At 42.1% G+C, this 9,863-nt stretch overlaps 1 long non-coding RNA gene across 1 annotated transcript; it reads right to left on the reverse strand.

Moving 5' to 3' along the window:
* Positions 1-217: 217 nt before the first annotated feature.
* LOC143696622 (uncharacterized) lies at positions 218-9,566 on the reverse strand. The gene is made up of 2 exons (XR_013186012.1): positions 9,468-9,566; positions 218-1,672 (listed from the first exon to the last, which is right to left on the reverse strand). It is a non-coding gene; the product is annotated as an uncharacterized LOC143696622 (long non-coding RNA).
* Positions 9,567-9,863: the final 297 nt, after the last annotated feature.

Here is a 9,863-nt window from a genome sequence, read left to right on the forward strand (position 1 = left end):
AGCGATAGCGCTCTACGCGGGCCGTTACTTCAGCCCGTCCGCTCCTCCCTCGCCCCCGCATGTGCCACAGGCATGGTGGGGACAGTTGTCTTGCCTCAGTCACTTGCCACTTTAGCGCTAATTTCACCGGTAGAATATGAACAATGAATACTCCCTAACTTGTTACTTGATACTTAGCCTTTTAAAGCTAAAAATAAAGGTGCATAAAACTCACATATTATTTCAAAATGCCACCGAAGTGACGATTTAATGGATTTCAAATAGAAAAAAAAAGGCATGAATAATATTGAAATTTCGGGTAATGGTTACAGCTGATCATTACAGATGAGAGAGGGCTTCAGGTTGACGTGATGGATATCGATGAAATAGATCCTCTCCCTCGTCTTTTTTGCAATACTTTTAACGGCTAAAATCATCTAAATATTCAATATTTTAAACTTATATTTTCCTTCTCTTCAGCCATGTCTTTCTATCTTTTAATCATAATCAGATCTGCGCTGATATGCTCTATGTGTGAACATTCATGTTTGGGCATTATTTACAGATTGGGTTAGAAGAAGGGAGACATAGGTAAAGAAAAATATTTTCTTATTTTTCACTAAATTTAAACCTTTGAAGGAAAATTTGAAAAATGACAACCATGTAATTTTAGGTAGAATAACCGAACCTTAAAATGAGATTTATTTTTTTTTTTTTTTAGTAAGGAAAAGGCTGGATTAAGTGACTTTTACCTTTACAAAAGTTCATAATTTGGACCTCTTTATACGTTCTGTGTGAATGCATCTAATAATACACATTCTTTAGAAAAAAACCCCAAAGCCATGCTAATGTCTCTTTATTTAATAATGTCTCCTCCAATTAGAGGCAGAAAGACAAGAGGAGCGGCAGGGGAAGAGGGAGTGAGAATTTTAATATTCATTATTTTCATGCATATTTAAAATAATCACTAAAATGTTAGATTTCCAAGCAGGAGAGTGAAGTGGTGATGTAGAGTAAACTCTATTAAATACGGTTTTTGGTGAGCATTCAAAACATTAACTTCAGCATCAGTCTAGGATAAGTAGCCAATGCAGTTGAGTTCCCATATGTGATATATTTATTTTTTTTAGTACTAATAGCTAAATTGTCTTGATGTCTTTTCTGTTGTTCTATTTTTGTAATCAGTTTATAATTTGGCATAAAATAAACAATCTATAAATTAAGGCTTGAAATGAACAGTTATTTTTCTGTTTTCTATAGCTGACTCACAGAGAAGACGAAACCTGATTTTGTTTCTGTTTGGATAATTTTTTTCCTTTACATCAGTTTCGAACCAAGTGGAAAAGGTTGTCAGGGTGTGGGTATCCCTCAGCTCCATGACTCCTCGAAAGAGTGTTTCCTACCCAAAGTCCTCTCTTTGGCTCCGCTCTCTGGCGGGGTCCTTGCACGCCAATGAGATCAGGACGGGGATGCCGCTGCTCGAGCCCGGCTGTCTGCAGTCCAGGAGACCCGAGCCAGGTCGGGGTGTCCCAGTAGGCGCAGCTTTCCTGCCCCCGCGGAGGCTGCGTCCGGCAGAGAGACAGCGACATCTACTGGTGTTCGGCACGGCCGTGGCGAGCGCGGTCGATCGGCGGGTTTGGGGTGAGAGGAGGGGCCACACCGCACCGCGGTCCTTTGCCCAATCTAGCGCAGCCTGGGGAGAAGACATCAAGGCAACGATCGTGTCTGCGTGACCCGCTGCAAAGCAAGAATTCAGCCCTACTAGAGCGACCGTTTCATTGGGCACACCTCCGCATACACTCACTCCTGACTCCAGATCTGGACTGTATCCCACAAAAATTAGAGACCTGATCGGGATGATAAATGTCTCACGGCGAGCAAAGTCTTCCCAGAGAAGCTCGAGAAGGACGCACTGAGGGTAGAGGGAAGGGCAGCACCAGCGTATTCTCCCTGCCGCGACTATCTCATCCCAGTATCTCTCCCCTTATTTGTATTGTCTTATATACACACAGAAAGGCAATATTCCACAAACACATTTCAGCAGGAACAATCACTGTCTTCTCAGCGTTTTGCATTTTAATTGCCAGGATAAAAAGAAAATGGGATCACTTTGTGTATTCCTGTTTGAAGAAAAGCATGGCTTATAAACTGTGAGAAGGGGAACAACAATATTATCCGAAGCAAGAGTAAAAATTTACTATGTGCCCCAGTGGAATAGCCCTATTCTTTATTTAATTTTTGTGCTGATGCTGTGGGGAAATAACTTTTTATTAGAAACACTTTCTATCTGATCGTATTACTCTTTACCTTATCCATATTCTCTTTTCCTCTTTTTAATAATTAAAAAAACTAAAATTAAAAGGACAGATTTGTGTTACTAAATGGCAGTTTTGAGAAGTACAAATGGCAATGAAGGAGCACTAACTGTGTTGTTTTTAGGAGGGTGAGATGCATCCTAGAAGCTGGAGGCTATATTTGATTGGATTAACTGCCCCTTTCTGTTGTTTTTATTCTAGTAGTTCATTAGCCAGGTGTACTTTGATAATTGACTTCTGAGATCTCATTCTAGGAATTTTGGTTGTTTTGTATATCAATAGGCTTTCCTCAACGGGCTATATATAGTTGGAGAAAATAATAGATTGCCTGTTTTGAATTACATTTTTGTGCACCTGCAGGAGAAAAATTTTTCTAAACAATCCTAGTCTTGAGATTGAGTTCATCACTAGTAGCATCACAAGACCAAGGAGCATTCAGTCAGAAAATTTATGTCTACTTAAAGGAACCAATGTAACATTAAAATCAATGAAAAATCAGCTTGTATCCTCAAGTACTGAAGAGTTCTCTAAATACTGGTTGATCATATCTTGTCCAAAATCAAGAACAAGTGCTAACATTTTCCTGGCTCTTTTTGTCCCGAAGAACATTGTTCTCTTCTTTTACTAACTCCAGGAACTGCTGATAATAATTTTTACTCTAAAAATAATAGTTACGGGTGTCTCTATTTTTGCCCTAGACACGCCGACATCCTCCCACCCCATCCTGACTCATCCTCCCAAACCCAGAGAAAGCAGAGGCCAGGGCTGGCGTTTGCACACCTCCGTACGGTGCTGGCAGGACACACGAGCGGATCGACGGGGCGTCAGCCCTGCAGCTGACTGACGCCACTGCTCTGACACATTCCCACGCTTTTAGAACCCCCTGGAAGAGAATTACAGCACCTTTATTTAAACTTTGCCATTTTGCTGAGAGCTGTGCATGCCTATTTGGCAAAAAGTGTCAGAAATCTCCTAATACATTTCTCTCTCATGTCTAATAACACTAGGACTACTTATTTAATAAAACACCACAGGGTATTGACAGTCCAAACGCACAAAATCATTATAGTTCTTTGCCTTACAAGTGTGTGCTTCCGACCCCCCCTTCCCTTTTCTTTCCCAGCTTTTAAGTAGCAATGAATGAATCAAGAACTAGAGTAGCATATTCAAATACAAATGAATCAGAACATATAAACCTATCATCTTCAATCATCAAATTGAAGAATCCTCACGGCTGAGATGGCAGCCTATAAGTAGTAGGCATATTGCAGAAAACCTGGGAATGGTTGGCAAAGGAGTGCTGTTTGCAGCCGATTAACAGACTCATAGAGTGGGATAAAATGATCACCTACCTTTCCAGGGCACCTCCCCTCACGTTCCAAAAACTGAACTCAGTGAAAGTAGAAAGAACTGTATATATGGACTTTAAAACCTGCATAGTCATTATAAAAGGCTTTCTGAAGCTAACCTACTTTGCCAACATAATTATGCAGAAGTTTTATTTATTTTCTTCCACTTGTCTCCCTCATATAGACAGTTTCCCAATAGCATTTCTTTTTTTTCCAACTAATGGAGAGACGGTCCTGAGAAAAGCAATTGTCAGCCTTATAGACCCAGAGCAATGAAAAAACCAAACCCTTCCACCTCACTCTAACCAGCAGCAAGGTCTTACTTATTTTGATTATTTGTTAAAAGGCAGCCAGATGGGAACATGACACTTTGCTCTCTCTGATACGAGCGTGTGTGTGTGTATGTATTGCCTTATGCATATCAGCTCTACCCAAAACGGCATGAATACCAATTTCCCAACAAGTGTTACCGCTTCCAGCTCAGTGCAGCCTCCGATAGATGCATGCGTGTGCGCGCGCGTCCTTATGTGTGTTTAACAAACTAGTAGGTAAGTTGCTATCAGTTGATCAGGCTTGTAATCCAATAGTCTTTGTTCAGTTAAATAAGATTTATCATTATGAGGGAAAAAATGAGGAAATGGGAGTAAGGACGAAGCGGAGGGGCGGAGACACAGAGAAATCTCTCCCTGCTCTCCCAGGCTCTGCTGCTGTCTGGGGTTACTGCGCCCGTCGCATCCCACTCAGCCCAGCATAAACTTTCAGAAGACTGAAGTGCCATAAAAAGAAAACAAGGGATCTGAGGAATCAAAGGGCGGTAAGGAGTCTGGCGGGGGAGTGGGACGTGATGCCCTGCCTTTTCCTCCCGAGGCCTCAAGAGACTGCAGGCAGGGTTGCCCTCCCCAGACACTGTCTTCCTGCCCCGTGGGTGACACAGGGTGGCCTCCTCCAGAGCCCAGCAGGGCATTGTCTGATCTTACTAAGCCCTCGGTAAAGCCAAGTCCCCGCAAGAGTGCGTGTGTGGGAGCGGCGAGGCTGCCGCGGCGCAGGGTGGCAGGGCTGCTCTGTGCCCCAGTACTTACCGCCGCGATGCCTGACACCGATTTGCTCCCCTCCGCAGCCCCCTCAGCAAGACATACGTTACATACATCCTCGCAGAGATCAGTTGTGACTTTTTGAGTCTAACCCTGCTCATTCAACAGTAGGCAGGAGAGGAAAATATAAGGGGTGATGAAACAAGAGGGGTAGCCACGGGTGCTGCCTCACACTGAACGACAACGTGGCTCCCCCCTCCCCTTCTCCATGACATTTCCCACCCAGTGACCTCCTTCCTCCCACCCCGAATCAGAAAGCCATGGGAGGGAGGGACGGCACACGGATCCGTGCTGGCTGCTGGGGCTCCGCGGAGGCGCTCTCTCAGCACCCGCACACTGGCCTCTGAGCCTCGGCCCTTCCGCGGCGCCCCAGGGACTTTGCTTGTGGGGCGCAGCGTTTGAGGAGAAAAGGAGGAGGAAGGGGCTGAAAGACGGCCCGAGGTATGCCCGCCCGTCTGCCCAGATGGGGATCACATGCCACACGTGGGGTGCGCAGAGCTCCGAGGTGCAAGGCTACTGCACGGGATACAAATGGGCTGCTGGGTCTGGCGGGCATTGCCTCCCCTCCTCTCTTTCCTGTTGCTATTTTTAATGTTATTCCTAATGATACCAATAATTAATTTTAAAGATCTTTGCAAATGTAAAATGACAGCTGGAGCTGAGAAGCAAGAGTAGTTGTTTTAAACAATAGATTAGAAACACTAGGAAGTATCTTCGCAGGGAATGGAGACTTGCTTTGTCAAAGGTGAGGTTTGCTGTCTGCTTATTAGTACAGTAACATCTTCGGTTCCTGACTAACAACAGTAAAACAAGTTCTTGTGATTAATACAAGAAGCTTTATGAACTGTGGTCCCTCCCTTGCTCTTTCACAGGCATACTTGCAGCACACCTATATCTGTGAGAGACTGGAGTTGGCAGGGTGCTGGCAGTGGACTCAGTCAAAAGTTTCAATATTGCAGACACAGTAATTGTCCTTCTGATTTTCTTAGTTAAAATTTTATTTGAATAAATGCAAACTTTTCTAAAAGATTCACTGACACACAAAAATATGCTTGCATCTATATCTGCCAGAGATGGTACAGAATAAACATGTCTGAGTAGACCTCATCTGAAATCGAATCCCCACATTTGTAATAATTACAATATACAACAAATAATCAACAATTTTCTCACCAGAGATGGCATAATTCTAAGCCTTCTTTCCTTTATAAGGCAAATGATGGCAAAATATGATTTGCTACTTAACTAATTGGAGCAAAGAACAGTACAACAGAAAGACTCTGGGTTATGTAAATTTCATATTCAAACAGAGTGAAAAGTAGCAAACATTAATTAATGATGGCGAATTTGACATGTTTTAAGATGCCTTTATCTGATACATACTATATTCTAATAAAAAATTAATGAGAGATCATTTTAATGGTGTTGAAATAAAATTAATAAATAAGAATTAAACTATATTTTAAAAATAGGTCGCACTACAATAAAAATGTCTTTCATGCTTTAGGTTAATCAGTCCCCCACAATATATGCTGTAAAAATCCTATATTTTGTTCAGAAGCATAACATGACCTTTGATTTTCTATCGATTTTGGTGTTGTACAAAATGATTAACATAGTAAATAGAAGCAGCTGAGTCAGACTAAGTAGAAAGCTAGTATTATTTAAATTATCAAAATAAAATCCCTCAAATAATGTTTTCCATTCTAATGAGCATGAAAATGTTTCTCTTCTAATTTAAAACATTTAAAATACTTTTAAATTATTCTGGCAAGGTATAATGCTTTAATTTTATTTTTCCATCTTTTCTCTAATGACTTTCTCTCCTCAGAACTCTTGGCGCAAATAGTATACCTGCATTTGTGAGCAGAAAGTAGGCCACTGAAAATTATCTGGCCAAGCAATGAAAGTACCAAAGCCAGAATCAGTCCTCAGTCAGTACATGCCTTGCCATAGGAGAGATATCTATAAAACTCCATATTGTAGAATTCATCTTGAAAAAAACCCACCATACTTTGTCCTCTTCACAAGATTAAATTGCTTGAAATTAATGATAACTAAGAGATACATTATTTTTGTGTTAGTTGTTTGAATAATTTAAGAAAGACTTCCAGCACTTAATTCAAACTTGCACAAAACTTTCATTAGGTCAGAGGGTGCTTTTCCAAGGGAAGAACTGAATAGTCTCAAAAACCAAGATAGAAAGCTTGATGTTTTCTCTGGAAGTTAAGTTTTAAAAAGTTCCAGGCTCCTCAGTACAAGAGAGACATGGACATACTGGAGGGATGCTATTATAAAAATGTATTTACGTAATAAAATGAGAACTTCTGAACATGCCTTGGCTGTACATGTTTGGCTTTCTAAAATGATACAAAATTAAGCAAGATTCTGTTTCCACTGAAGTAAAATACAAAATCCTATTGTTTCCCATTATAGTAAGAAGGGCCCTTAAATTGCTTTTGTTTACACACACACAATTTGGATTTCATTTGTGTATCTCTTGGAGGCACACCTGAAAACCAGGGCTCTGATATGTGTATTGATTCATGCGGGATCTCTACATCAGAAAAGACATTATGTTATATTTATATTTTCTGTATAAATTAAGTAGGAGAGTAGTGAGCTTAACTAGATTCAAAAATTAATGTGGGTTTTTCCAACTAAAATGGCATCAACCAATTCCTTCTAAGCAAAAATATGATAAGTATCAAATGATTCTTTCATGAACTTCATTACTGTCCTATTTTAGCCAAGATTATTATTGTTACAGGAGGAAAATGAATAATGGTATGAATTGGCATCATGAAGGCGGGCTTTTTAGGGGGGGCTTTTTTTTTTGTTTTTTTGGGTGATGGCACTCTCTGGACATGTTTAAAAGGGATTATTTCTCCCAAGTGGTGCAGAAATTACAAGAGCAATTTGCAAAAGATAGTCTGCTATTTTTCTGCATGTTTTTTTTCCTTCCCCAAATGAACAACTAGACTTATTTAACATCAAAGTAATCAATTTTTGTCTTACACAGATTTAAAGCCTTCTGATGTATCAAACTTGGACCTGAGGGCAGTAATCCACCTGGAGGATATAATTAACAATTTGGAGGATCGAGTCTGCAAACCCACATTTAGATGTTATATGAAACTGTAGGAATTTCATGTGTGTCTATAGATCTACAAATACCCATATAATGTGTAATATACAATATAGTGTGCTTATAATCTCTATTATTACATATTATTAAACATAGATGTTATCATACAAACATGAAAATATATAATAAAAATGGAGCACCTGGATTATAAAATGCAAAGTTATATTGAGAAAGGACTCCAGACACTTCTTTGTGGAAGTTCCTGCTCAGTAAAGATAGTCATACATTCTGCATTGTGAGCTTCTCTTTAGATACACTGTATCAGAAATCAGAACTTGCTTATTTCTTCCTGGTTCAAGAAAAGGCTCTTTTTCTTGCACACAGGTTCCCAAGCATCTCTGATGGGAAGGACTGCAAAATACACTGCTGAAAATGAGGTGCATAAGTTCCAGGGGATAGTACCATTTGGTTCATTTGGTTAGAGCTTGAAGTGGCAAATACAGGAGACAGTGTCATCCAGTGCAAACATTTGTGCAAGGAGCGTTCAGCTCCTTTTGCACTTGGCTTTCACTGTGATGTGTTGAGTCTGTGAGGCAGATCTTGCAAAACAGAGAAAAGATCATTTAACCAAGCTGCCCATGCATGTGCAGTGCATCCATCTCCATACATACATGCTGCAAAGAGCTTGTTAGGTGTTATTGTCAAACCGTTTATACCTATGTATTTATATCTCTGTCTCACTGCCTCCAAGACTGAGAGGCAGAGGTATCAGTAAGGCTTAGCTTTAGAATCTTAAGCAGCGTGAAATTAAAAACAAGAAAGCAAGAAAGAAAGCAAGTGAGAGAGAAAGGGAGAAAGGGAGAAGAAGGAAGGAAGGAAGGAAGGAAGGAAGGAAGGAAGGAAGGAAGGAAGGAAGGAAGGAAGGAAGGAAGGAAGGAAGGAAGGAAGGAAGGAAGGAAGGAAGGAAGGAAGGAAGGAAGGAAGGAAGGAAGGAAGGGAGGGAAAAGCACTTTTAAAAGTTGCGTTAATGCTACTTATTAAATTCTTATGCAAGAGTGTTTCTGCCTGATTTTGAGTACCCAAGACAAAATCAGTTTTCGACCTGTCTAAACATGTCTCTTTCTTTGGGCAGTTAAATAATTATCTTCTCAGACAGAGAATTTCACTTTATGAAAACCTCACATTTCAATTCCATTAAATGCCAGCCAGCTCCTGAAGAAGTCATCAATGAACTTATTAAAGAAAGAAGAGGAAAAATTAAACAAACCTGTCAAACCAATCAGACCTCTCTCAGATGACAGTAAAAACCAGCCCTGTACCTGGCTGCCGAGAAGGGCAGGAGACAAGCAACACGATTGACTTTATGGGAAGCGGTCTTGCAGTCGCAAAGCTGGGGGAAGAGGAGGAGGGAGGGCGAAGAGACGCAGGGATCTAAGCACGCCGCACGCTCTGCGGGGCCACCCAGTGGGACAGGGTGAGGGCCTTCCCCTCCCCGACTGTCCACGCTCAGTTGTGAGCCTGCCCCGTACTGAGCCTCTTCTCTGACCCTGAAGTACAAACTGTTCCCGAAAAGGTTCAACTCCCGATCGTCACGAAATGACCTGCTCGGGTTTGGGAAGCGGCACCACGCCGAGGCTGTCATTACCTTCCTCTACTCACACGGCTCCTAGGAGCAGGAGAGCTTCGTCCCGGACCAATGTTAGGACGCTTTTTTGGACAGCTGTCTGAGTCTCTGAGAACAAACGGATTAAACCTCTCACCGAGGCCCCCAAGAGCTCAGGAATACTGCACACACAGGCACCCACCGCATCACAACGTACGTACGCACGCACTCTCTGCCTCTCCGCTGGCCCGGCCTGCCCCCGGAGTCCCTGGGCGGTCCCAGCACACCACGTCGGGCCTCGGGGACTCTGCCAGCCGTGAATAGTTCTAAGGCTGGGAGGGGCGATTCCCCCTTGCCGGGGTGGGGGTCCGGGCCGGTCTCCTCCGCCGCGGCCCTGAGGAGACATAGGCAAGTCCCGATCACTCAGGTCCGCGCCTC

This window comes from Agelaius phoeniceus, chromosome W, assembly GCF_051311805.1.
Source record: "Agelaius phoeniceus isolate bAgePho1 chromosome W, bAgePho1.hap1, whole genome shotgun sequence".
NCBI classification, from domain to species: Eukaryota; Metazoa; Chordata; class Aves; order Passeriformes; family Icteridae; genus Agelaius; species Agelaius phoeniceus.